The sequence below is a fragment of the Corvus hawaiiensis genome, chromosome 5 (assembly GCF_020740725.1).
Source record: "Corvus hawaiiensis isolate bCorHaw1 chromosome 5, bCorHaw1.pri.cur, whole genome shotgun sequence".
Classification (NCBI taxonomy): domain Eukaryota; kingdom Metazoa; phylum Chordata; class Aves; order Passeriformes; family Corvidae; genus Corvus; species Corvus hawaiiensis.
This window is the reverse complement of record NC_063217.1, coordinates 15457029-15484390: the sequence shown is the minus strand read 5'-3', so window position 1 is coordinate 15484390 and position 27362 is coordinate 15457029. Positions and strand designations below refer to the sequence as shown.

At 39.9% G+C, this 27362-nt stretch overlaps 2 long non-coding RNA genes across 9 annotated transcripts in view; both read left to right on the top strand.

Moving 5' to 3' along the window:
- The window catches only part of LOC125326503, a 31511-nt gene extending 15605 nt beyond the window's left edge, over positions 1-15906 (top strand). The window contains exons 1-4 of one of the 4 annotated variants that reach the window (XR_007203842.1): positions 391-5306; positions 8048-8143; positions 11081-11207; positions 13256-15906. This is a non-coding gene — a long non-coding RNA (uncharacterized LOC125326503). Of the gene's footprint in view, positions 1-390; positions 5307-5521; positions 5585-8047; positions 8144-11080; positions 11208-13255 lie in introns of those variants that run through there. The other 3 variants (XR_007203843.1, XR_007203841.1, XR_007203844.1) reach the window with 3 other exon arrangements.
- LOC125326502 overlaps positions 1-27362 on the top strand; it is a 143281-nt gene that overhangs the window by 18069 nt on the left and 97850 nt on the right. The gene's annotated exons all lie outside the window — the stretch shown is intronic.

The window sequence follows — 27362 nt, the reverse complement described above, 5'->3', positions numbered from 1 at the left end:
AGGCAAACAGGTCTGCCAGGGTTCTGCCTGGTGGCTGTGCTGGCAGGTGTCTCTGCTCTTAAACTGCTCTTTCTTACATGCATGTGAAAATACTCCTGTGCTTTAAAAAGTTCCTCCTTTCCATTTGGGAAGCTGTCAACAGGCACCTATTCTATTATCATCCTGCAAAGTTGTGAAAAGAGACCTGTGTTGGCCGGTGAACATACATTACAAGGGACAGAGAGTTTTCAGTAAGCCAAGTCCCTAGTACCACAAGAATCACTTCATGTTAGGGTGACCAAAAAGGCTTCTCCCAGGATGCTTTTTCTGTTACCTTAATCTATCCCAGTTTGGATTCCCCAGTTGGCGTTAGCCTACACCCCTCATCACTTCCCCATTGGTCCCCGTTCCCTAGTCCTGCCTTTTCCCTGCCCCTGGATAAAACTGTGAGCTTTGGGACCATGTTCGTATTTGCCTCTGCACCCTTCGACAGTGTAGCAGCAATAAATGCTCCTGCCGGAACACACGCAAATGCCCTTCTCGACTCTTTGCTACCGACTAAAATACTGAACCCACCCGTGCGTCTGTGGGTGCACGCGGGACCCCACAGAGCCAGGGAGGGACAGTATTAGACCTGCTGTTTCATCAACATCAGCATGTTTTCGTCTTAAGCATGTGAAGAAAAGGCAGCCTCCATCTGATATGAGCCCTTATGTATTCTTTTTGTGTGTCCAGTTGAGGGACGCCTTTTCAGGTGCTGCTTGTTGTGCGCAAGTGGAACTGGCACTTGCTTAGGTAAATAAACGTATTGGCTTACTGCATAAGTCACCTCACCTGTGACAAACCATCTATTCTATGATTTATCATATGTCATTTTTCATCACATATAACATTAGCTTATGATACATATATGTTTAATCGTGGGCTTATCCTGTACCCATTGTCTCCCAGGTGGCTGAGTACCTATCTATAGCTCTTCGTGGCTCTATTGGGGTTTGTACATAGGAGCTGCAAGTAAAGGTAAGTCCAGCTGGAAAATTGGAGATAGATAGATTGGGAGAGATGAAGATCAACAGATCCAGATCATTCCCTGAATGGCAGAACTAATAAGAACTGGTTTGCTCTGGCTTTGTCGCTTTGGGGTGCAATACATTTGTGTTCGTCCCACTGAAGTGCTCTCTTCCATGGTACCTTCCAATCTCTCTGTGTCCTCATCATGAGGTGTCTCACTTAACCCTAGTTCCTCTTCATTCCATGGCTTTTAGCTACCGTTGCTTGGTCTAACAACTGGGAATGACCCAGGAGATGCTGTTCTGGAGATGCATTCATGCAAGGTGGCCAACCTGTACGTGTCCAGCATGGTCAGCAGCTGTTACTGGATGAACCTAATTGACTGCTCCTCATCTTTGCTGGCAAAAAAATTAATGACTTTGGGAGCTGCCTTCCATGATGTGCTGAATTTTGCACAGGTCTGTTGTAAGATTTTCCTACTTAAAAAATGACTACGCTGTTCAGTTCTCTTGAAGCTAAACAAACATGTCAGAGAGATGGTGTGATGCACGCAAGCTTCATTTTGTCACGAACCAAGCTAAAAAAAAAAGAACAAATCTGCCTAGGAAAATTTTCAGCCAACATTTGAGAAACTTGCCGTTAATTATCAAAATGAAGAAGCAGAGTGTGCTAACACAGCATTGATTCAAAACATCAGAATCAATTTCTCAAAATATAGATGTGCTGAAAATAATACGTAAAACACATTAGACTTGTGCACTGCCTGGTATCCCTATTTAGTTTCTGCATCTGGCCTTGTTGTAAGAGCCTCCAACCCTAAAAATTACCGTCCCTTCCCCAGACTCTAGAGGATATACAGAATTTAGAAGGACCATTTTCTTCCTTAGGTGTCAGAGAACCTCTGTCTTTTAAGGTTGTTTATTCAAAGTGAGTAAATTGAACTAGGTCAGCCTGAATGATGGTGATGTTCTTCAGAGTGCCTGTGTTCTTGGAGCATCTCTGGAGGACTGCTGCTCTGTAAGGTGTCTGCCACCAACCCTTCCTCTTGGCCGTTGTTGCTCACAGAGCTTCTGGCCTGTGACAAACATATCTATGCAGGCTTTGCAGAGCAGATTTGGATTCATTGATGCAAAAAGATGTAGAAGCTAAATATGCATTTATTGTATCACTTTCTATTGCTGTAAACTCAGTATTTTAAAGGCTTTAAAGTTTCTGGAAATGGATTTTTGATTTATTCTGATAACAGTCTTCTGATGCTTATTCATTTACCATCTATGTTCTGAAGGCCAGTTGGGAACTACATCTCTCACAAATCATCCTGTGTATTTTGTGTGAATCCAGGCCTTCCCGCACTTCACTTGGTTGTTGTAAATGCAGTTTATAATTCATACAGAATGTGGTTCTTCTGCCCTGTGACTAGGAAATGTTAAAAGAAAGCATTCAGTCATAGCTTATGCATCTGGTGATGCAGACTGGGGTTTTTAAAAGAACCCAGAAGAATTAGGCATTCAAATTTCATTAAAAGGCTGTGAAAGTGAAGCATATAAGCTCTATTAAAAAGCTCAGTCATTATCTATAGCTCTTGGTTTTTTTCTCCAATTTAATTTGTGCAAAAGCCTGCTTTGGGGAGAGAAGTGGACAGGGCTGATTTTGCTCACCTTTCCTTCTCCTTGGTGCTGAGGCACAGCCCTGCCTTAGAGCTTGAGCATGCTGTGGCTCACTCAGCTCTTCCATTTTGAGCTGCGGCTTCAAGTACCCACATGGGTACTGATTTTATAATTAAAACTGCATTTTCCTAACTATAAAAATGAATGTGAGTATCCGATCAGTAAAACTGTTGATATAAATAGCTTGGTGAATATGATGTTGAAAATGGTTTACCCATATATATGTGTGTGTATCTATCTATGGATATATCTATATATGACATCCTGGAAACTATTTGTACTTTTTCACACTCTGAAATGTTCAGGGAGACAAAGCTGAATTAAAATCAGTGCAGAAAATAAAATTGTACTACAGAATGTAAAGGAATTGGATATGTTGCTTTTAAATACAATGCAATGTGACTAAATGTTACGTGTAATAGTCTGTCACTTGTCTGAGAGAACACAGAAGTTTCCGTTATATGCAAGAATCAGGAAAGTACAATATGATAAATATAATGATGAGAAAGATGAGAGATCAATTGGATACAGTCGGGTGAAGAAGAGTAAGTAGGGAGCGGAGTTTGATCTGCAGTCAGAGGTGATTGCTGCAGCAGTACAGAATATGCAGAATTGCTGCAGGAAGGAGTTAATCATTGTGCCAGCAAATGCTCAGCCCCTGTTGATTGCAAAAGAGAATTAATGGTTTTCCTGCCTGGTGCTGAAAATAGAAGTCAAATTTAAGTTGTTTCTCGAAGGCAGATATAATTAGATTATGAAACTTGTGGCTTTTAGGTCTAAATAATAGGATGAGAATGACCACCCTAAATCAGAACAGAGTACAGTCTCTTAACTGTTTCTTAGGAGTGTGAACAGGACAAGCATAGAGTGATATTTTTCCCATTTTCCAGCTGTGCACAATGTACACACTACTTAAACTGTAGATTAAGTGCATCATATATTTATTATCCCTTGCTGAACCCTTTCTCTATAGATTGTTCCAAATATTTATTAAACCCATTTATGTTTTTGTAACAACATTCTTGTAACAATAGACTATACTCTGTGGCTGTGAATTGTATGGAAAAATATTTCTGTTTGATTAAAACTGTGATACTTGGTGCTTGTTAAGTCTTATGGTAGGATGAATAGTGAACAACTCTTCCTTACTTACTATCTATGTTAGTTTCACTTCTATATAAAATTATATCCTCTTTTTCATCTCTTTTTCAAGTTGAAAAGTACTTTCATCCACCCTCATACAGTTACAACAGTATACTGCTATGCATCTATGTTGTCTAGCATACACCAGTCCTACTTCTAATAAACCCTCGGACATGGATCATTCAGACTTAGGTGAAGTGTTTGGGATGTGGATGCAGTCTGGGTTTATACAGTGGTGTAATATTTTGTCTTTTAACTTTTCATTCTTACATAATGATTTTTAGTTCAGTTTACATTTTTTGTCTGCCAGTGAGCACTGGACAGATGTTTTCAGAGAGTTCTCAACAAGTCGTCTGAGATTCTTGCTGAAGCGATACTAAATTATTTATTTGTTTGTTATTTGTCCCTGTGTATGTACAGTTAGGCTTCTTCCCATGTGTATTACTTTGCATTTATTGCTATTAAATACTGTCCACATTTTTTGTTGCTGAATCACTCAGTGTTCAGTATAATGAGACCTTTTGGGGTATTGACTATTTTGAGTAATTTGTGTCATCAGCAAACTTTACCATCTCATTATTAATTCCCTCTTCCAGATCATTTATGAATATATTGAAGAGAACAATTTCTAGTGCAGATATCTGATCACTTCTCTCCCATGGAGAAAACAATTTATTATTATTCTCCAACACATCATTTATCTACATTTATCTACTAAGGAATTTTCATCCTTCTGATAACTTAGTTTCTTTAAGAGCCTTTAGAGAGAGGTCTTGACTTCTGGAACATTTGACTTCTGGAAATCCAAGAACACTATAGCAGTCGGCATTCCAAAGCTGGCTGACATCTTTAAAGAACTATTAATATCATAATTTTCATCAACTAAAAGTAAATTGAACACCCTAAATATAGTAAGGTTTCTCTATTTGCAAATATTACATTATTTGTATACTAAGAATATCTCAAATACTTTTATTATTTGTACTATTTCTAGCAGTTAGTGACAATTTCTGCAGAAAAGTTATTACTATGCTGCCAGAAACTCCAGAGCGAGGTGCAGCTTTTCACTGACCCTGAGTAGAGCACGGTTTCTTTGTGATAGAAGTCTTCTATTTATTTTGTGTAAATGACACATCCCTGAAGAAACAGGGAGGGAATGAAAGTTACATTTTATCACAGTAGCATTTGCAGAAAGGTGAAGTGTGAGAGTCCCTATTCATAATGAAACCTGGGCCAACCATGAGTTCCTAAAAACCTTACCTGCAGGTGCTTAATTTTTTTTATTAAAAAATTTATATCTGAACTTTATGAACTTATGATTAAACTTTTAAAATAAATTAAAGATGAGAGGATTAGATGTGGAATTGGAAATGAACTGTGGTATCTTTTGCCTCTAGCTCAGCATTTTGAAGGCAATCCAAATGAGATGTGACAAAGTGCAGCACATTCTTTTTTTTTGCTGACCTGTGTGAAAGAGGAGTTTGGTCTCTGCCAAGTTCTTTGTGTGTGAATAGCCACATCACTATCCTTGCTACTGTAATTAGCACTATTAGCCCTTTATTGGAATTTAAAATAAATAGGCCATGATTTAGATATCACAGAGACTAAATTATCCCCTTAGATGATCCACCCAGACTAGAAGAACAGCCAGCTCCCCCCAGCTCTCCCTTTTTCCCAGTGTTTGACAGAAGTTATGAAGGTAAGTTTTAAGTGGCTGATATGTCCAGCTCCCATGTTGCATCCTATTTGAAATTTAAAATCCTGTTGGAGGACAGTTCCTCAGGGTGAGTTGAATGTGTTTTAGTCTGTTATGGGTCTTGGCTACTCTTGGGCAATTCCTTCCTGTCCTCCTTGGAGATGGGAAGAACTTTGGCAGAATTCTTTATGATGTCTAAAGAGGTGCTCTTACTTCTTCAGCCTCCAATCTAGACTTCACACACCTCCTCAAGAGAATAAAGTTAATCTACATTGGGCTTTGCTTATCATGACTCTGATGCTGTTTCTTCTACCTGTTCACTGTTAGGCTGCCAGAAAATCTTCGGACCTGTAGGTACAACCAAGTAATCTCTTGTAGTCTCACCACACTTTTATCATGCACTAGTAGATGCCCTTGGAGGGAAATAGAAAGTGCATTTTTCAAGAGAAATATTGCATGCAGCTTAGCATTGGCATGAATGCAGTCTACAGCTGGTGGTGACCATCCTACCCCTTTCTCTTTGCTTGACTCTGAAACCCCAGCTGGTTCTTCTCTTTTTCCCAAAGCGCCTAGTGGATTTTCTGTTGCTTCCTCCATCTGAACTTTGTCTCTGCTCCATGTAGAGAAGAGGAAGACTTAGCAGCTGGAAAAGGCCCAGTCCTTCAACCACACTGCTTTCCAGTGGTTGCTGGGTGAACAGAGGGCTGGTAATCCTGATCCTGCTGCCATTCAGAGCCCCAAATAATGTACAGTGCATGCAGTGCTTCTGGACAAAGCGTGATGGCACAGAAATCTGTCCTTGCTCTTCTGGGGCAGTGGTCATTATCCAAATGGTCTCTACATTGTGGTAATGGGAAAAATATTGATGGCCTCAATGTCTGTTGCACTGGATTATTTCAAAAGTGACTAGCAGTGGGACTAGAACCAATGACGGGTGATACACTACTGGACCCCTTTAAAAGTCTTACATGTTATGTCAGCAATATGCCAGTATTCAGCCTTCAAACAGATGCATGCCTTCAAACCACACACTCGATGTGATTCCGGAAGAAAAGAGCAGCAGTGTGAATACTTTTTTCCCATATTTTCAGCAAATTGTGGACTTTTTAAAGTTTTTATTAAACATAACTATTTGGACTTAGTTTTAGAACAGCAAAAACATGCTGGCTCTTTCAATGCAGACGAAAACTTAAGCTGTCAATATGTAATTCTTGAAACAACTAGAATTTTGGCAATCACTTATGAGGCAATTCTTGTTTCCCACACTAGGTCAGCACTTTCTTGTAGAGTTAGTTCATGTCATCATAGTGTGCTCCATGGAGATGACTCGTTTGTGTATTTTGGAGTTCAGACAAAGCCTATTAGCTGACTTTTCTCTGTTACCTTTCACATGTTTTTTCCTGCATTTGCAACAGCACAATTCTGCCTGCTATCTGCAAGTGAAACAGCTTCTCATCTATACTTACACACAAAGAGACTTCTAAGTGTGTCAGGCTATGGCTGAGAAAGCTAGATTACATGCTACCTGAATATTTTCACAGATGGATCTAAAAATGATCTTGCTTAATTAACAGATAGGGGTGTTTTTCTGTGCTGGTCCAACTATTTGACAACTGCTACAGCTTGTAAAGTTGGATATAATTACACAGAGCTGAAGAAGCCTAATAATGAAGTAGTTTTTCATCTGTATAGAAGTAACTATACCAGAATGGCTATGTTCATATCAGCATTACTGCAATACACAATACCAGATGTACCATTTTAACTATCTTGGTATTGTTAAAATGGGCAGTTTAACATTTATGCATATATAAAGCCTTTAAGCAGAGAAATGCTCAATCTGTTCTCCATTTTGGAGAAGTATCTATTACCTTAGGAAGATTGTAGTCACCTTGACAACATGAAACTTTGCTCAAACTGTCAGTTCAATTCTCTCTATGTAGTCAGACATGAAATTGAGTTACAGTGGCCTAATGGGTTACCACATGTCAGTGGAGATGAATTTGTGTGCAGTCCAGCAGCCCATTGCCAACACAAGGCAGAAATCATTAGATCAAACAACTCCATTTCACAGAGGTTTTAAAGATTTTTTTTTTCTCATGTGTGCTTGTAGTCTCAGAATACACACACAGTCTATTACCATGCTCAGCTGAAGACTAAGGCATTATTAAGCAGTAATTAGTTGATCTTGTAACTGAACTACAAATTAGAATTTTGAAATAATTTAATTAGATCAGTTCTAAATTGGTGAATGGGGACTGAAAACATGTATGTAAGAAATGAATCTGCCTTATATGCTGATAAAATAACACAGTCACACTGTAGTGACTGCATTTGGTTCACTTGTATGCTGATGACTGGATATTTCAGAGATATCTTAGAATCCATGATTTCCATTTGAAATGTTTCCAGGTGTGCTTAGGCAGCTTTTTCCCGTTTATCCCTAGAATTTCATGTTTATGCTTGTTTCAAGAAAATTTCATGATCTTTTGGATTTCAGACAATTTTACCTTCATAACGAATCTTTTTTTATTTTTTCAACCTGTCACAGATTTACTGACGTGTAAGGAAACCCCTTTGGAGAGCCCAACACTATGGAACAGCTATGTTTGGGTTTGATTCTGAACAAAACCATGCTCTTAGTTTTGTAAGTTTTACTGAAAAAGATAAAAGAATTACTATACTTAAATTAATGGCTCAATGGATATCTCATCTCTTGATTACAATTATACTTATGGCAAGAACATTACCATCAACTGTAATGCCTGAAAATGTTGTGGGAACTTCAAGAAACCAAGATCTGACTACACATTGTAAAGTAATGCCTGTAGGGTAATGTGTGGAAGAAAAAGAGGGTTCTGCTCTTTCAGAATTAAAAAAGATTGTGGTCATGTTAAAGTTTGTGTTGTTTTCATCTTACCTGACACTAAAGACCATAATTATTTGCAAGAGAAATTTGAATGTAAATATTGTCAGCATTTTTTCATGCTTTTTCATTGTGAAACAGAAACCATTGAATGTAATGAGAAGGAAGTTAAGAAACTCCTTCTCAGGATACCATGAGTTTCTTACATATTGCCACACCCTGTCAGTAAAAAACAGATCTCTTAATTGCAGCTAATCTGGATTGCTTGAAATACTGTACTGCAAGCACCCAACCAAATTCTGTTTGGCAGCAATGCTTACTGTTGCTGCTTGGGTTGAAAACTCCTGAGGTCAGAATTTTATCACCACTTGTAGTGGTTTGGTTCAAAATATCCATTACTTACTTTTCTTTCTGTGAGATAAGAATTAGGAGAAAGCAAAGCAGGCAAAAAACTTAGAAGAATATAAAGAAGTTTATTAACAGACCTAAAAGAAAGAAAAAAAAGTCAGACTAAACCTTCAGAACACTTCTCCTCCCCCCACCTTTCTCCCTTCTCCCACTGACAATGTAAAAAGACAACCCTTGAGATTTTCAGTCGGTTTACCACTTCTATGGTAACCTTTTTCAGTTCGCTTAGGAAGAGGAGTCTCTCTTGCTCATGCTATGGAGACATCTCCACAAGAAGTTCTCTCATGGCTTCAATGTCACAGCGAGACAGCCACTCGGGTTGGTTCTCTGCTCACATGTGAAAGTCCCTTCCCTCGACTTACAGCTTTCCCCACAACTGTTTCCAAGGGTTCCGTCTTGAGCTACTGGGGTACCGTTTTAAGGATGAGCTGTTCAGAAGCAAAGGTTCTCTTCACCTATCTCTGGGAGCATCTTCATCTCTAGGAATAGAGGCCCTCCTCCTCCCCTGGGAGCAAGGGTCCTCATCACTTTCATCTGTAGGAACAGAGGTGGTCTCCTTCCCTGGGAGCAAGGGTCCTCATCAAATTACAGCTACTGTCATTTGCTTATTTCAGCACAAGTACTCTTGCTCACAATTACAGTAATTCACTTATTTCAGCACAAATACTTTTGCTCACAACTGCAGTTTGAATGCTCCACCCCCCCCATGCTTTATGAAATTACAATGGGTACTCTGATGTATCATAGTCCATCACCATAGCTTTACAGCAGAATAGCAGCTTCTAGGCTTGAAGCATCTCCTCTTTCTCCTCCCTCAGGGTTTCAGCTCTTCCTTTTTTACTGACTTTGGTGTCTCTATGGTGTTTTCTTGCCTCCACCTTTCCTCTTCCTCCGACTTGGGAGCAGATTGATGTCTGCAGGCTTCATCTGTTCCGGAGAAAACTTACAGCACTAAAGGGTTAATCTCACCCGGGCCTTGCAGCTGGAGATCGCTTATCGCTGTTGGTCACATGAACTTTGCCGGGCAAGAGACCTTTCCCGGCGTTTGTTCCTTCTTAAATGTGGATCACAGAGGCATGTCAAGCTTCTTAAGTGGCTTAAAAAGTTGCCAATATTCAAACTAGCCAATTGATTTGTTCTGTTAAGTCATAGAGGAAGCTGTAAGCACCTCTTACTAAACCATGACACCACTTCTTCAGCTTACTAACAGATTCTCCCTCTCATTTTTGAGGACTGTTGAGTTTTTTGTTTGTTTGGATTTTTTATTGCTGTAAGAAAAAGAGAGAGGAGAGAAAAGCGAAATAACAGCTCTAAACACTGAGCTATTATCTATAAAATTGATTTATGATGGCTTATGAAATTTACCTTTACTTCAGTCCTTGGGGAGAACAGCACTTAGGGAGTAAGAATACTTCCATAATCATGCTCTTCACTGTTTGGTGGTCTCTTTTTTAAGCCATGAGTAAAAGCACAAATGTTCTTTTCAAGTAAGGTGGAGCCTGAGACTGATTTCTCATCGACCTCTAAATAACCTGACTGTAGTAACTTGCTTCTGGTTTACCTGGATTGGATTTGGTTTGGCAAGGTGGAGGTAGGCTGCTTTTCCTGGAAATCTGACATACTTAATTCCTTACTGTAAATTTTATTCCATGGCAATTGCATTGCTTTTTGTAACTGTGCTGTGAATGAAGCAAGCCTTAGAACTATTCTTTAAAATTTTGATTTTTTTTGTGTGTATTCCTATTTACAGATAAGGATGGGCCCATCTGCCCACTTTTTGATAAGTAAAGAATAAAACAGTTAATTCTTTAATAAGACCTGTCAGAGTCAGTCTAAGGGAGCATGTTATTTTTAGTCTTACTTACTTTTTGGATAAAAGCTTCAAGGGAAAAAGATCAACATATAACTGAAATTAGGCCCTTGACAATGCCTACTCTGCTGTGTAATTCATAAATTAATGGATCATGAAAAGACCTTTAAAGAATGTTATCCATCAGAGATACTACTTTTGTATGTGCAGTGCCTGTATCCCAGAAACTCTTGTGTTGAGCTTGCCTTACTAGGAGCCTGCAATCCTTTTGAGAAAGGATGAAAGAACCATAAAATAAGTTTATGTTGCTCAGTGACCAAATGTTATAAATGACTAACACAATATAAGCAAAACAGTAAATCTAATCTTTTGCAACATGTATATTTAACAGTCATAAAATCTACTTTTGGGGATGTTGATATTAGACTTTTGTTTTAGATGCTGCTTGCTATATATCCGAATTACTTAAACCTCTGAATAAAGCTAATTTTTCTTTCTAGAAACAAATACATAATTTCCAAGGTGACAAGAAATCTCCCACAGAAATTGTAGAATAATAGGATCTAGTAAATGCTTGCTATTCAAAATAAGTTTACCACCACAGCATCTGAAAACCTTATCATGAAGGTAATAAACAAAGCATGACTTCCCATCTGTCTTTTTGGTTTTTTAATTATCCACTCGACAGAGAAAGAAATGTGCATATTAGAATAATGTGGGATTGTTTTGCTGATTTGTTTCCTATAATGACATATAGTGTGATATGCAAATGTGTATGTGAATGAAGAAATATGCTTTCCATTGGAGATGAAAGGGGGTCAAGCACTTTTCTAATTTTTATGAGATCTTCAGGAACGGTTCTCAGGAAAGCCCTAAAACTATTCACCCCACAGTCAGTTTTAATTTTACTGTGTAGGCTTCATTGTGTGACTGTTGACCATGGTGGTTTCTCCGGAAATTTATCAGTCTTGTTCCCCAGCCATGAAATGCCTTACAGAGCAAGATTTGAAGCATTCGTCATTCTGTAGGGAGATGGAATAGCAATCCAGAAACCAAAGGGTTTGCTTATGATGGCTGCTTATGCAGAGGAGGTGATCTGGAGTGCTGCTGGCATGCTGGGCTTACCGAGGGAATGCAAGGACAGGATATGTCCAGTATCTGGGTCAAGGAGAGAGCTGACATGAATAACCACAGTCAGTCATTGTATGTTGACCTGTCAGGGAGTCTCGGGTACCACCAGAGTTGGGAGAGAGCCTTGTCCATAGATGTTGCTGTGCAAGAGCTTCCTAGCTCCAAGGAACTCAGGAATGCTCCTGGAGCATGGTCTGAACTGGCCAATCACTCCACCATAGACTTTTTGTTTGCTTATGCTTCATCTCATCTAGAAATTGCATTGGCTGGAAAACAGTAAGAGAGTATTTTGTTTTAATAAGACCAAACTTGTAAACTCGAAACAAAGGCTTTAAAAATACACACTTATGATGTTAGGCTGCTTCTGTGTGGCCTTTATTTTCTTGATGAATTTTCTTCAGAATTAATTTTTGATGGTTTTTTTCCTTTTGATTGATACATATAGAATGCTATGAGATTGCAACTTGGCAGTTCTCTTATCAAACTGCAAATGGGATCAAAATCAGGGAAGGAAACAGAAGCTGCAGTGATTTCCTTGCACAGATGCAGCCCTTCTTCCCTCCGCACCCCAATCACAGCTGGTGTGGTTGAACAGTGAGGGCAAGCTCAGGGCACCATGATGCTTGTGGCAGGATTGCTTTTGACCTCACTGCTCCTCAAGATGCTGTCTCCTACCCCCCTGCTGTTTAGTAGAAAATGGCTCTATGTTTTGGCACTGGCTGTCAGCTGGTTTGGTCTCTATTTCCCTGGCTTGCCAGCAGCTGGCTATAGAAACTGCTTTTCCCTCTCTATATAAAGTATGTTCAATCACAGGTCTTTTAATTTGATATGTAGAAGTGCCACAGTTTTGAAGCTTTAATTTCCTTCACCAAGCCCAAAATAATTTGAGTTAGTTGATTGCCAGGACAAAGTTAGTTTATTGTCTGTTATAATGCATCCTCGGAGATGAGCCATGATGTGTACTCCATTTGAAAATGGGGTGGGTTTGTTTTATTAGTTTAAACTTTGCCATATAATATGGAAACAATGAATGGTGGGCAACTTGTTCTAAAAATTGTGTTTGTATGGAACAGGTGCAGACAGCACCAGATTGTTGCATTTGGGTTGCGTATGAATCCAAATAGATAAAACCCAAGTTCTCCATTTATTATGTTTAGATTTAAAGATCTTATGTATGTGAATTAGTTAGGTTTATGTTGCACCAAGGTAAGTTTTAAAACAGAAAATCATGTGTGTATGCATATTCTTCAACATGATTTCTAGCTTGTAATTATTGCCTAACACATTTAATACTTCTGTGCCCTTCAGCTCTGTAACACTGTCTCACGGTAAGTAAAAGATTAATTCTCTTACTTCATCCCAAAAGGCAAAGATAGTTTTTGTCATTCCAGTTGTACACTTGCATATATAATAGATAAAAGTAATTTACTTTTCTGCCTATTCTAGATAGTGTCACGTAGAACCTAATATATACTCACAAATCTGGAATCTCTGTCAAAATACTTTACAAGTCATTTCCTATCTTGTGTAAAATCTTCCCACAGCCACACGGGGAATTTGCTCATGAAAAAGTCCAGCAGCCATATGGTAGGTGGCAAATAATACAGTAAAACTTTCTCTTCACAGAAACACAGGTCTACTTCCAGAAGTAAGGTCAAGATCTTCTGAAAGAAGGGAAGAGTGTTCTAGCTTGCTTTTAGAGTGCCTAGTGTTTGTATCACTTAAATCTCAGAGTTTTGTGACTCTGCAAAGGCTCTCTCTAAAATCTGAAGATGAACATATTATTATGTAGGAACTGATTATTCACTTTCAACAGAACCTTTTCTTTCTGCCACTTGGCATATGCCACTATTAATATCCTTAGGATTCTTGAAATGGGAGGACGAGGCAATAGTGGTGACCCTTCCCACCCATCCCACCAGCTAGTAGTGCTGTTCATATTTACTGCCACATATGGATGTTATGGCAGAATCAATTTTACATCTACAGAGCTGCAGGGTGCTGTATCTCTTTCTGAGGCATTATCATGCCAGCTTTTCTTCCTAGTGATGCTTTTCCACCTTCAGTACAAAGCTGGGACTTGAAAATAAAGTTAGAGGTTTATTTTACCTGTTGACCATCTGTACTGTATACACACTGAAGCGATGCAGGCAAAATTCAAACTTACTAAAGCTTCTGTCAAAATCCAAAGGGGAAATAAATGTTTGATGTTTTACACATCCAAGCTTCTCCTGTTTCTCAGTTTTTGGTGCTTAGTTTACTTGAAAGGGTCAGAAAATTCAAAACCTAAAATCCGTGGGGCTATTACACTTTCAATAATTATCCACTCAACACTGGAAATTTCAAAACAACATCACCTGATCTCAAAACAACCTCTCATCCTGAGAGAAAATAGCTGAGAACTTTTTATGAGTTTAAATGTACTCTTACATTGTAATTTGGAGGATAGGTGAAGTGACACAGGAGAGCAGGAGGCACATACTAATCAGAGAACTGTATAAATAATGCATGTTATATACACCTGAGTGTTGATAGTGCTTTATGAGCCCACCACAGAGGCAGTGGCCAGCTGGGTGGACCAGGAGCCACCTAGAAACAAATAAGGTAGCTGGGGCAAATGAAAGTCAAGGAGTTTCTCACATTTACCCACTTAACCAATCTAAGTAAACTCCTAGCAACAAAACAGTTCATGAAAATATTACAACAGCAAGTTTCAGGTTGACGTGCTAAAGACATCTCTGGAAAACAAGGTAGTTGCAGAAGTCATTTAATGTATCTCCACACGTTGGTGTTTGAACAGAAGTGTACAAGACTCTTGGGGTGGGGCAGTTATGAGAGATTATACCCCTGCAAGAGTCTCACCAAAGTAATATTTTGGCAATACAGACAGGAGTGTTGTCCCTCTTCCCTACCCCTCTTCAGCAAGCCATGTGTCTCCTCTTTCAGGTGACAGACAGGTGTCCAGAAGGCAAATCTCACTGCGTGAAAAAGATGGGAGGTGTTTGCCTTCACTGATTTGTCTGGCTATCAAGCTCAATTAGCAACCACTGGGTCCCAAAGCAAGGAGTGAATGCATGCTTTGCCATGGTTTGTCTTCATGCCAACCTCTCTCCAGTGATACACTATTAAAAGTGCAAATCATGAAGCGATCAGAGCAGGGACCACAACATGTACTAGAAATGTGGCAGTTCACACTTCATAATTAAATTGACAGCAAGATAAAATAAGGGCTTCTTTTATAAAACAAAAATGAAGAGTACAGGATGGCAAGAGGTAATCTGCCTTTTACTAGAAGTAAGACCTGAAACATGAATTCTTGTGTTTGTAACTGGATAAGATCCTGTTCAATGCTGATGATATAATATGTGAATGTTGGATGGAAATAAGATGATTTACATTTATTATATGCCATGCAATGTAATGATTACCTAAAATATCTTTCCTTTGTCACGATTTAAAAACAAATCATGTCAGGGAAAATATCAGAAAAAAAAGATTTTGTGAATACTGGGTGTGTGCATACATATTATCTTACAATGCTTACTGCTTATGAGGATATAGAAAACAATCTCTTTATTCTCAAGATAAGTTTAAAGTATTAATTATTTTGAATGTTCTTTAAGAAAAGTGGTACTTCCAAAGGACTTAAGTTAGAAAATCAGGAGTTTCTAAAACAACCAACAATTCTTTTTGGGCTTCTTTTTTAGCTAGTTGTGCATACTTAGATGAGTGTAGGATTTGCCCTAAAATTGTTAAACTATGTATGTTTTGAATGATAATTAATTTCTAATATAAATCACAGTATTTACATTCCTGATCCAAAAGACAAAAAGAAGTCACAGAGACAAAGTATTATCCATCTGTAGATATATGCCATAATATAGAAACATAGAAAATGTTTTTTTCCCCAATGCTTGTATTTTTCATGCTTTGTTTTTCTTCCTAGAGTGCTTCAGATCAGGATCTTGGTATCTGATTGTGGAACAGCTCCATGAAGAGAGATTCCAAGCAATGCTTCGTAGACTAGCTGAGAGCCTGTGGGGCAGAACGCTCATTTGGATAATGAGATAATATCAACATCAGGTCTTAAATAGGAATCTCCAACATCAGAGTCTTTACCACCACATTCCTTGCTATTAAATTGTTGTGGTCTGTTTGGTGTTTCCTTGAATATATTAAATCTTTTCGTCCTCAAGAACTAGTGTGATCTTGATGATATGATTAATTTGACAGCATTTCCAGATTTCTTAAAAAAAACCCCAAGCCAACTGGATTAGCTCTAGGCTAGTTCAGAAATATATCACACATTGCCATCGTAAATAAATTTGATTTTCAGTACCTATACATGTGTCCTTTGTTCACCATCGTAATTCTGTTACCCAGCTAAAAACTGTGCTTCGCAAAGCATAAAATAGGTTTTAAAAGGATGTAAAAATGAAAAAAAGTTCTTTTAATCTGTTTACTGTTGTTCTTGACCATGCAATTCTATCACGTTTTTAAACTTTAACTTTTATACGTGTGATAGCTTGAAATGTACTTGATTTTTGTTAATGAAAGGTGGAATTTTCTTCTATTCCCTTCTCTCAAGAAATCATGGCTATAAGATACCATGATGACTCATTAGAATATTGAGGTAGTGATATTGCTCAAACAAAGTGGTATAAAATGATGTATAGAGGTCTCTTTATGTTACACTGTCATAATATCATTATTGAAAAATTCTTCAGTGAAATAGATTCAAATGAGTATTTCTTAATAACAGCCAGTTTTTATATTTTTGAAAATATTTATTTTATTGCAGAAATTGAAGTTTTGACTGTGTTGCAAATTTTGGTATCACCACTTCAGTGTAGATATATATAAGTGATACCCACGAAAAAAGGCAGTCTTAACTCTCCATGTAGTGTTGGGCTCTGAATTGAACGTTACCATTTAGGAATAAGATGTCAGAATTTTAATGAATAGTTCTTATGAAACCACCAATTTAATGCTCAGCAGCAATAAAAATTGAAAATTGAATGTTAGGAATTATTAGAAAAGAAATAGAGAACAAAAGAAACTGCATAAATCTCTACAGAGTTCATGTCCCCTCTTCTTAAAAAAATGTAGTGGAGAACTGGAGACAGTTCAGAGAAAGGAAACAAGAAAAGTATGGAAATGCCTTCACATTTTTTTTTTTAAGTTTTGAAGAAACTTTTTTTAAGTTTTGAAGAAAATAATAGGGAGACTACTGCTTCCTTACCTCTTTCCGTCAAGATCTAGGTGTCTATGAGTTCAGCATGTAAGCAGTTCAAAGCTACCTTGTTTTTCCTTATGCAGTGCGTATTTAGGTGTGCGATTTGTTGGTGTATGTTATGTGTGCTGTGAGTTAGCAGTGGCTAAAAAACTACGCAAAAAAATCCATGGAAGAAGATCCCATTGAGAAAAATTAAATACAAAGATACTAGTGCTGGCATAGGAGATTCCAAACACATCTTCTGGGAAAGCCATGACTGTGTGTTCTCATACCCTTCCCTAGGGATCTGCTGTTGATTACTGTCAGAGACTGGCTCCTGGGCCAGGTAGACTTTTGCTCTGTGTAGGACCATTCCTACGATGTGTAGCAGCACCAGAAGAATTTATCAGGGGAGGAGCTGGGCTGTTTAGGTAGTTTTACTGAGAGCAGATGGTACTTCTTGAATCTGAAGAGTTTATGACTGTGGGATAAGCTTATGTGTTCACATGTCAATGCTTGATATGAACTAAATCTTAAGAAATCAGGATGAACACAGGATGAGAGGAAGAATCTGTGCTTCTCAGGACTATTGCTGCAGGCTGCTGAACAGAAAACAGACTGGGGGCATGGGCAAGAAAATGACATGAATAAACCTCTCTGAAGTAGATAACTGCTGGCTTCAAACTCTCTTGTAGCCTGTGGTGAGTGGACGTGATTTTAACTCCTTTCTCCTAACTTGATAATCACAGGCTTTGAAAGAGTGCATAAAGAGTAATGTCTTTACCACAGTGACTTGCTATGAAATGTAAACAAATGCTACCTTTTACTTGCTATCTGATAAGGCTGATGCAGATAGATGCTTGTTTCTCACACCATCCTTTTTAGGTGGGTGAGAAAGGCCAAAAGCATGGAACCCAGCCATACTGCAGAGCCTCAAGGCTGGTAAATGTGCCTGAGCATGCTATTTATCAGTGTAGGTATAACCAGAGTGCCTTTTTAGTGTCTTTTTAGCCCCTTCTACCCAACTGATAAGAGTGGGATAAAGTATAAGTATAGACTCACTTGTTTTCCAGAAAAGCAATAACTGTGATTCTGGTTCATATTAGAGCAGCTTGAAAAACTGCCCTGCTCTGGCAGCCCTCTGGACTTTATGTCCAAACTTAGATCATATGTGTTCAAGCTTATACCTACATATAACTACACAAACACTTGCTCACTTGAAGTAAACCCCTGGGCTGCTGGGCACAATTATATCAGCATTTGCCTAAGTTCAACATTTATGTTCCTTAAGAAATGCTATTAATTTTTGCTTTTTCTGAAATTTAAACAAAAACCTTGGAATTTCAAAATTTACTGAGAAATGGCATTTGGGAATTGCTTTATTTGAAGTCATCAAAAGAAATCTTTATCAAAGACTTCAATGAAATCAAACCAGTTTGTTTTGCCTTTATTATTTCTACTTTCAAGTGATAACATATTTGAAACATAGTATATAGTGATTTAAGTGATGAGGTCCAACTGAAATTATGTAACTTCTTAGAAGTAGAACCAAATAATTTTCTTTAATTTTTTTGATGAACTCAATACATTTCTACAGATCATTGAGTCAGCACTTGCTAATGAAAAGCAGTTCTTCTGGAACTGCTTCAAACAGTCCTTGCAGGGTATAAGACTTTTAAAATTCCAGACTGTAGATAAAAGCCCTCCTCCTCTTCCTAAAAAAAAAAAGAACCCTTTTACTCTAAAAAGCAAAATTACTCAAACTAAATAAACGTTTATGTTTTGTGCCTGAATGTCACACGAGTGCCTGTGAATGTAGTCTAACACATTTGACAGTTCTGCTGGTCTGATTTAGTACTTAATTCTGCTTTTATTTTTTTATCCCCCAAATTTCTGCACAATATCTGCTTTCATCCTTACTTATTAATACTGTCTAGAGTCTGTGTTATATTTCATCCCATACAGCAATGCTCATAGGAGCATTTTGAAGTTAAAATAACTTTCCAGCATCGATTTTATACTCTGCTGTATTATAATAACTCTTTCATCTTTGTTTTTAAATGCTATTTTGAAAACCACAGATACTCCGGCTTCATACCTTGCTCACCAAAGGAACAAAGACTGAACACTGCTTGGCTCCAAGTGTCAATCAGGACATAACAAGTTAAACAGCAGTCAACACATTGGCAGATGAGTAACACCGAGTGGTTACTAAGCAGTGCCGAGTGCTGTTTGTCCTACTCTACCTCAGCAGCTTAATGTGTTTACTTATTCATCTGCATCTGTTAGGGTGTAGCCAATGTCAGTTATGGGTAATTCTCCCAGTAGAGGCAAGGTTTTGGGGCTCATCTTACAAAACCATCCAGACCTGGAGGATATTACTGTGATTAAACTAATTGATTTCAATAGGTGCTAATCATGCAGGCTCTGGCAATGCAGGGTGATGAAAAACTTTAGTGTGCCCTGTCCCTTGGACAACGAATGTGTATCACACTTCACCCAAATTCTATCAAGATGAGATTTTTTCCCATCACAATTTGGATATGTGTTTGGTTTTCCTACAGCTGTACCCCATGCTGAGTGGATTCACTTTACCAGTCTCAATTTTCTACTAGGGAATAGCCTGTGGATAAGTTAGGTTTTCGTCAGTGTAAGGAGATGTTACCATTTAACGCCTATTACAGGATATGATTAAGCAAATGGAAATGACCTAACAAGTTGTCCCGCGTCTGCTAAAATACTTACTCCAGTGGTAGTATTTACTGTGCCCTGACTAGTCAATCTGGCTGTGGACGTGGCATTTTGCTGTTTCATGCTTGGTCTTTCATTGGGATGGGTCTGAACACAGAGACTCCACTACTCCCCTCTTCGTGCCATCAGCAAGGAGTGGGTGAGCAAAGGATGTGGAAAGCAGCACCATGGAGAGACTGGTAAGGAGCTAGGAATCCCAGCAGCCTGTAAAGGAAGGGACATAGGGAGCGGGGCAGGACAGGAGCCCAGCCCACTTGCTCCATGCACCTGCTGGTGCTCACCTGCTCCATGTTCTCACCCTGTTGTTTTTATTTTTTTCACCTCTGAAAGACATTGTGAGCATCCCCAGGACCATCTCATGTGCTTTACTCCCTTCTCATCTCTGTAGAAACAAACCACTTGCAGCTTGTCAGCCTGGGTCCTGTGTCTTATATGTTGACTGTAACTTTTATTTAAATGACTGAGCATGAGTTGGGATTTGCACCTGTGTGTGGGGGAAGAGGGTCCCCAGAGATGCTATATCTTGGGAAAATTCTCAAGAGCATAATGTAGCATTGCTATTCCCTCTCATTTGGAATAGCCTTTATTTCACCACAGCTTTCATTTCAGTCTGTGCTGCCAGATGAAGGATGCAATAAGCCTGATTAAATTTCCATGATTTATATATCTGCAGCACATTGAGTCTATAATTAAGACAATGGGGGACAGAGGCCCCAGCTGTGATGTACAAACAGAGACCTTCACATGTCAGACAAGAGAGAGATGTGTGAGAGAATACAAGTTAAGACTGATACAGTATTGATCAGCATACTGGGTGTTAGCCTGTGTATATTAGTGTCTTCTTACAACTCTTGGAGCCACATCAGAAGAAAAGAGGATTAAGGTGGGTTCTCCAGTAGCTTAAATTTGATTACTTTACTGAATTACAGAGAGATGTTAAACAAGAGTGTGTTGGGAGAAAGCTGATTGAAATATAGGTGCCTGTGGTGGAGGCTGATATCATGAACCTGGAAAAAGAGAATGGGGCCATGGTGAGGACCTGCAGGTACCTCCATGGAAAACTGGAGGAAGAATCAAGAAGATCCTCTCACTGACCCACTTAGAGAAGAGGAAATGACCAAGCCAGGTAAATGAGGGCAGGATTGCATGATGAACAAGAAAGCTAATTGTGTTGAATGCAGCTGACAGATCACAGAGGATGGGGAAATAGCAATGCTCAGTTTTGGCTGAACACAGTTCTGGAGAGAATAATTTGAAAGGGATGAGAGCAGGAAGCTCATCTACATATAACAGATGTGTACCAGATTGCAAGTAAAATACAAGAATATCTGTGAGGTGAATTTGTACACAATGCATTACAACCTTGGGATGAGCAAAAGAAAGAATGTGGGAATATACAAGTCAGTGTGTGGCTACTTTGTAAACTTGTTTTCAGATTGTGTTGTTGTAGGTACCTATCTGACAGCAACTGAAGTATCAAAGCAGCATCAAATGAATATGTTTCAGTCCCACAGTAACAGGCATCTTAGTTTCTACCCCTGCTTGTCATGGGTGGCCATGGCTTTCATGTCAGAAATCCCTTACTCCTGGTCTCTGTTAGCAGTTTTAACAGTGAGACAGATGTGTGATCCTATCCTTGACAGATAGCAAGACCCACAGTAATTGGAAATAAATGGAAAAACCAGAGAGGGTTATAAAAATTAAGTAGGTTTAAGATGAATACTTCTTTTCAGCAGCTGAGGAGGAGCTCAGAGTGACCAGATAGCATCTGCTGAGAAGTAGGAGGATTTCCTCTGGGTTTTAGGAAGGGGAAAATCTACAAAGCAATGGTGAACTGTTGTGTACCCCAGTTCAGTCAGTGAGGGAAAAAACCCTACTATGTTTTCTCTGACATGTCTTGGGATACAAATGGACAGGCAGTTTGGCCATAAACGACTCCATGGCTGGTGCCAAGCACGGCTGCTTTACATCTTTTGGGGGTGAATAACCCAGTTGCATTTGTGTGCCTGGCAGGCTTCTCCTGAAGGGTGCAGGGCAGGTGTATCCCTTCCCATGGCCAGGCTTATGACACCAGGTGTACTATGCAGCCCTAAAGGTCGATGGTGGGGTGAGTGGCAGCTATCCTAGGTGTCAGGAGGTCCACAGGGGTAAATAGGAATCAATCACAGCGTTGTAGCAAGGTTTGGGTCACACAACACCTCCTGTGACATGGATGCCTTTCATGCTGATGCTCAGTAACCCCAGCTCAGATGTCCCCAGTGCATCTGTGATGACAGCAGCATCCTAGATTAGCCCAACTAATTCGGGCTTTTCTGTTCTGGGGTATTTCTCCTTCTTGCCCCAGGCAGGCTGATAACAGGAGCTGGGAACACCTCTGCTATTGGTCCCCTGTCCTCCTGGCCTGCCTCTGCCCCAACTGGAGGAGTGGGTGAGCACGGCTTTTAGGATGCTGACAGGCCAAGCACCTTTGTGTAGGGCTTTCAGAGGTGCTGCTGGAAACAAGACGATGAAGGGGATGAAAGGGCAGCAGGGACATCACCCCTGCCGTCTCCCTGGGGCCAGGCTATGCAGCAGCTGAGGTGTTACTGGGGTCAATGGCAGTGGCAGAGAGATCATGGCCGTTTTCCCCTCCTGTTGAGTGGCGCATGGTAAGAGCAATGAGTTCCCTCCCCACCTCTCTGCTGCGAGCAGCACGGACACCCTTCTCTGCAGCTCGGCGTTCCTTGTTCATTACCATCTCCTTACTTCCACACCTGTTTGATATTACATATTCAGTTTGGAAATACTGTCCTTTTTGTCCCGTTTACACCATCTGTTGACACAATCCCGTGTGTGTCTGGGTAAGATCCAGCTGGCACACGCAGGAGGTGAACACATTCACATCTCCCGAACTTGCTGATTCAGGGAGGGGAGGCGGGGGGACGCACACGCTCCAGAGCCCCACACCCCGATAGCGCCGCAGCTGAGAAGCCTATCATTGCCCTCTGTGATAGTGCCAGGCGTTATCAATGCACAGCCATCCTTTCACCCCCGCCTGCCCTCCCCGCGCCCCCGACGTGCCTGTTGTAATCAGGGGAACAATGGCAGAGGCAGAGTACCCGGCACAAAGACAACAGCTGCACTCCCGGGTCAGGCTTTGCAGCCTCCCCGCACAATGGCGATGTGTGTAACCCCATCCCACTGCCCGCCTTGGAATAATTTATTTATAGATGCAATATCTCTTTCACTGGCCTATTTAAGAATGTCTTCTCATAAATGCATGGAAATTGAAATTATTCTCTGCTTTCCCCACAAAAGATTAAGGTATCTGTTCTGTACAGATAAATAGCACAATTTTGGAGGGGAAGAGCGAGAAATGTTGTTGGAATATATGCAATAAAGGATGAGGAGAAGTTGATTAATTGTGATGTGTGCATAATTTAAAATTAAATATATTTCATTATTAGTGTCTTTGCAATAACAGGCACATGTTCAAAAATAGGAAAGAAATATTGAAGCAAGGCAAAAAAGCCCTCCTAGGCAATGAATGCTAGTCTTTCCCTGCAAGAGATGACTGGTTGCCTCTTTGGTAATAAAACCTCTTTCACCCTCACAGACTGTGAACATGAGCATCTGCTTAGGACAGAGAATTTTCTACCATCCAGGAGACAGTGAATCATCTCTCACATGAAAATATGGTTGGTTCAGCACACTGCTTGCTTCTCTTAAATACAGCATGTGCAGCTTACATATCATCTAAACGTGTAGCATGACACAAGATCAGAAATAAGGACAATCTCTGAGATCTCTAAAAAGAACTAAAACCAGTAAAAAGTTTATTCTGATAACTTCCTATAGTCAATAGTTTCAATACCCTCCCTATTTTTAATGGCATCTCTTTAATTTTTTTTTTCTCTTTATTTTCACTACAACTAAGTTTAATTTTGTCTAAATCCTGATCTCTGAATGCAAACAAGTAGCAGCTTAGCACTTTCCTGTGTTAAAGGAGTTGCTTTAGGGATCAGGAACTTGGAGCGCTTCATCCATGCATGTTTTGTGTGTATGTGAACATATTTGTGTAAGGAAAGCACGACAAGATAGTCTCCAAATAGGAAAAAACTCTGGTGCTGCTAAACACTCTCCAGACCCCTCCATCAGATTTAAAAACCAACTAAAAGCTCCTTGTGATATGAAACACACTTTATTGGTCACTCTGGAAGGAATTTTTTTTAAATGAAAAACACCATATGTAACATTATCACTTGTTCTGTATAAAGTGTGCTGGAAAAATGCATGGCCTCTTTATATCATCCTCTCTTCCATCTCCTGCAGTCCACAGGAAAAGCCTCCTGACTGGCAGCTGTTTGACTGCCCTATTATCTGAGCCTGAGTCCAGTCTGGCTAATTACAGTCACTGATTACTAAACACTGAGCAGCACTGTCACCTGCCTTAGCCTGACAGGATTATACCATCTGTGCCACATGGCCAGGGTATGGAAAGCTGGTGAAAGGTCACAAAAAGGGGCAAATAACCCTTAATGGGAGGTAAATGTATGTTTACAGACGTGACAGCTGACTGTCATTAGGGTATATATATGTATTCACAGCTGAAGATACTTCTCAAGGAAGAATAAGGGGCATACGAAGTGTGGCTTTGTCAGACAGTTGAGTTTTTTTCTGCCCCAAAAATAGGTGTTATTTACTGGGAAGAGACTAAATACACTTCTGTCAGACACAGTGGAGTATCACAGGACCAAATGTTTTCTCTCCTTACCTCCCCAGACTTTGTCTGCCCAGAAGCAGCAGTTTAGAAAACCTGATCTAGTGAAGCTGGTGCAAGCCTTTTTGCAGGTGAACTGTCTGCTTTAAAGGAGCTCATTGGATCTGCTCGATTTGTATTTGCAAAGGCACCAAAATTAACCCCACTGGGCAATGAAGACTGGGCTACTCTCAGGGAGCAGTGCAGGAGCCATAAACAGAGGGTTCCCCCTCTCCAATACCCTGCTCCAGTCCTTGTCTTGCCTCCTCATACCTGCAGTGCCTGCATGAACACTGCTCCTTCCTGCACCTCGTCTCTCACCACTGCCTACACACTTGTACCTGCCCTCTGCTCTGCCCAAGCCTCTCTTATGGCTGTTGCTTTTCTTCCCCTGCATGCTAGAAAGTCTTCTTTTTTTTCCCACGTACATGTGACAATGCACCCTTTTCACAGAAAGCTTCATGTATTACCTCTTCCTTGTTTTATGTCTCTGTGAATTTAGGTTACGACTCTCCAAAGGGTATTTGGCAACTTTTTTCTATGTATCTGGGCTGAGCCCTCCTGGGGTCAGCAAGACATAGTGTTTATTTACTGCCTCGCTGGATCATTCCAGCTCAAATCTGATCCCTCCTACACCTTGGAGGTTATCTAAGTTATCCTGAAATCACCATTATTTGTTGGCTTGGAAATTTTTTCTTGCTTACACCAGTCTCTGGAGCATTTTGCAGGCAATATACTCCCAAGAGCATCCATAAAGTGGCCTAAATCTGACAGTATATGCCTCTGGGTCCCCTCAGCTTGTCCAGGACTGTTATCTGTGGAGAGGATTGTGGTGCAAAGTCTGACATGGTCTCAGGGTTGTCAGTCTTCTGTTATCAGCTGCTCAGTGACTTCCACTATAACCTGCTGTGGCCACTCCCCCAGGTTTGGGGACTGGTGGCAGTGGGTAGGGAGCATCCTCCTCCTCACTGTATTCTGCTTGAAATATGCATATTTTTTAGCCAGAAAAACAAGCAGTCTGTGCAACTGGAAGCAATTTATTTCAGCTAAGTCATGGTGTCACACGCTTCCTACCTTGCTTTTATTCTCCTTGGGTTTCTTGCCTAGGCATTCTCTTCTGCTGTCAAATTTGGATTATGTTTCTCCAGTTGCATTCAATTCGTCTGGTCATTATTTACCAAGTATTTTAGTATGTGATTCTAAGATAGATGTTCAATGAAAAAAGATGACTCCAAATGGCCTTGCACACATCAATTCACACCTTAAAGAAAAACACATGAATCCCCAAAAGGTGCATATATAAGTCATAACTGAAGCAGTCTTAAATTTAATGGAGTGTAATCTTTTCAGAAATCAAAATATAATTTATTTCATGTCAAATAGGTGACCAACATTTGACAGCCATGGAGTACAGGAATTTTTCAAAAGATATCAAATCAGGATGTCTAATGTTCCGAGCTTTCATAGCTGATCTCTGTGGTTTTCTAATAGTTGCTCTGTTTTGGTCTTTTTTTCTGGTGAGTTGTTTAAAATTGATCTCAGAAGCAGACACGTTCAAAAACCAACTTCATATACACCTGTGTGTACAAGTGTACGTATACTAGGCTGCCAGTGGAGTCAGCCACCGACACTTTGTGGGTGGCATCACCACCCAGGCTGGGACTGGGATACTGGAGCAGAGGTATGCAGTGATGATCCAGAGGACTGGGAGGAGAGGAGCGAAATGAAATTCAGTAGTACAAAATGCATGCATTTTTTCAACCAATGCTGTGACTTTCTGTTGGAAACTGAAAAGGAGCACAGTTGGCATGTGATGGTAGACTTCAGTCATTGGGGTGCTACTGATGAGCTGTAGCTGTGGAAATCTCAGGTTGATTCTGAGACACATCATTTCCAGGGCAGATAGAGAAATACTGTTAACTCATTTGGTTACCAGCAGTTACCCTTTTGCCTCTTGACCCTCCTCTGGGTGAATACAGGCAGGCCTGGTGCTGCCTATGAGCCTGGTCAGCCATGCCCAGAGCAGATAAGTATGAGCTGAAGTAGGTGTGGAAAGCAGTTCTTAGGATCAACAGGGGACCTGGCAGCTTAATTTGAGAGAGACACCTTAGGGAGTGTAGCTCATTTAGCTCCTCAAGACAAATGCTGAGAGAGAAAAAGATGTGATTGCTCACTCTAAATTTATCAGTAGTGGCAAATGCCAGAGAGGGAGAGGAACTATTTAAGGTGAAGGACAATGTTGGCCTAAGAACAAATGAGTGCAATCTGGCTATGAATAAATTTAGGCTGAAAATTAGAACATGGTTTCTAACTACCAGAGGAGTGAGTTCTCAGCTTTTTAATAGGAATTCAAGGAAACCCAATTCCTATTCGGTCCAATTTGATAATAGTATTAAAAAGCTGCCTGTGATAGGAGGGAACTAGTCTATGGTTTAGAAGGTCTCCTCCATCTCTGAGCACTGATGGATACAGCTTGACTCGACTGGAATTATATTAAGAATTTTTAAAAGGACTGAAATTGTCAAGAGAGTGTTACAAATTTTTGATTCTTTGGACTGTAATGTCTCCTCTGCATTTCTCTGCCTTTTCTACACACCTGTGAGGATAATTCCACCCCCTCCTCCCCATTTAATCACACTGGGGTATTATGAAAACACCCTCACTGTGGTATTATGAAAATATAGTATTTACTGTTTGTGTAGCACTCAGGAGTGCTGTGAGGATGAGTACCAAAGGAAAAAAAGCTGCGCTGAAATTAATAATTTTGGCTACACAGCTAGGTTTGAATTACATCTAGTAAATCATGCCTAGGGCAACACACTGAGTGAGAAGAAAATAAAATATTGAATAGTTGCTCATTAAGTGAACACCGGCTATTCCATGAACTGAATGAGGCAGGGTCCCAAGGAAAATACAGTATGTGATTTTGTAATTGAAGATTAGAAGA